Source organism: Alosa alosa, chromosome 1, assembly GCF_017589495.1.
Source record: "Alosa alosa isolate M-15738 ecotype Scorff River chromosome 1, AALO_Geno_1.1, whole genome shotgun sequence".
NCBI lineage: Eukaryota > Metazoa > Chordata > Actinopteri > Clupeiformes > Clupeidae > Alosa > Alosa alosa.
This window is the reverse complement of record NC_063189.1, coordinates 22345821-22348002: the sequence shown is the minus strand read 5'-3', so window position 1 is coordinate 22348002 and position 2182 is coordinate 22345821.

The following is a 2182-nucleotide window of genomic DNA, read 5'->3' as shown; positions in this document are numbered from 1 at the left end:
TATATATATATATATATATATATATATATATATATATATATATATATATATATATATAACATGCATACACACACACACACACACATATACACATATACATACGCATATGCTGAGGCTTTCCAATGAGATTTAAAGATACCCTCCCTTCACTAAAATCCGATATGATACGATAAAAGACATTCTCCTTTTTTCTTCAACTATTCTGCTTGTAGGCAGACATTACATTTTCACAATTATAATCTGGTGAGCAACACATCTGGACATTTTTGGGCTCTTTGCAGATAATATGCTTGGGTGTTGCGGGATTAGCAAACCTAATCCCGATTTAACAGGAAAGCAAAGTGCAATATTGGTACTGACAAGAGAGCGGCCCACAATGACTTAGGCCACACAAGCATGTCATCGTCGTCACTCAGAGATAGAAATAGATGATTGGAGTTGGGGCAGTGGATTAAAGACTAGATAATGATGAGAGCCAGTCACGTCTGGAAATGCAGCAATGGTGAGAAGACAGTGTATCTTCAGAAGCAATTTGCTCCTCGGTTTAATTGATACCCATTTAAGGCCTAATTTCAAGTGTTTACAGGAAATGTTCAGACATTTACCCCACAGCCACAACACTAGGCCTTCATTTCATATTGTTATGTTCAGCTCTAAACCCGCAAAAAAAGGAGAAAAAAAGCTCTGGGAAGAGTGTTCTACATATGTTTTTTATGGAAGGATGGATAAAAAAATCACAGAAAAGTGGTATTTTGTCAAGATATGGAAATTCTCATGCAACAAAGAGGGGCACCAAGTTCAGCAGGCCACGAGAGACAGCCAACGTCCTTGTCACCATTTGCATATTAGATTGAATAAACAGACAGCGATTCCCTCAGCGGAATGAAAGTGCCTCTCCCGGACTCTGGCACCTCTGGCTGCTCTCCAACGCAGTGATTGCACTGGCTGGCTCCAGTGCCTCAGCCTATTTAATGTAGAAAACAGTTTTACGAGCCACAAACACGACTGTTAAATGCAGTGAGACTGAGGACTCCCTTGTGACAGTAACCTCAAATAGCTCCCAGCCACACATTCGTGGCTGCTTTCTGCAGAGTTCACTCTCAAAGTGGCTGATGATTTGAAACTCTATCATTGTAGCACCTCCTACCTCCTTCTTCATGTGGAGGAAATAAGTGGAGACTAGTTGGAAAGTCCTGCTTACGCACAAGTTATAGGTTAAATTTACTTCACATGATCATTTGAGATTTATAGTAATGTAACATGTTTAAATAAATGGACTTTAATGCCTGTAATCTATTGTTACAGATGATGTTTCCTTGATGCTGACAAGCAATATGAGTTGCATTAAAAGTGGTAAGCCTGCACTTTTCACCAACAGCTGTCAAAAAGAAATTAAGTCTGGCTTTGCTGATACATCAGGCTGGGCTCATGCTGATTAGTTTTGGATGGGCTGAATACGTTTTGGCCCTGGTGCTCAGACATGTGTGTATGTAAGTGTTTTTCTGTGTGTGTATCTGTCATGCTGAAAATCCACCCATGGTCCACCCAATGCAACATAAGTAAACAGGAGGGAGAGAGTGGCTGCATGCATGTACACACACACATGCACGCACACACGCACAAACGTACAAACTGATATGGATTATATCGTTCTCTTAGGAAATGTACAATAATGTTATACAATACCTTGACACAATTCGCTGCAAGGAAAATGGACTAAAAATGTTACTTAAACACACCCTCATTAATAACATCCTCCCTATATTCATGAGAGGAACTCTTCTTTGTGCTGCTGTTGCAGTGTTCAAACACCATCTCCCCAGTCTCCTGCATGGCTTCAGCCCTTAGGCCTCGGTCTCCCCTGCACTGCCTCTTGATGCTGCTGCCGGCTGGTTGGTGACACAGAGTGGGCAATGATGCCCATGAAACACAAGAAGGACACAACGGGGAAACAGGAGGGCCAGCCGGCTGCCAGGGCCGTAAGCGAGAGGAGAGAAAGGAAGAGAGGAGAGGAGGATAGGGCAAGCCTATCTGAGAGCATGCAGATGATTACTATATAAATAGAAACAAGCAGAGAGCAGAAAAGAGGTGGGGGAGGGGGGAGGAAAGAGGGAAAACAGCTTTTTTTTGCATCTGGTGTGGAATTTTCACTGGGCGCTGGGCTGCTTTCATGGGTGCCACA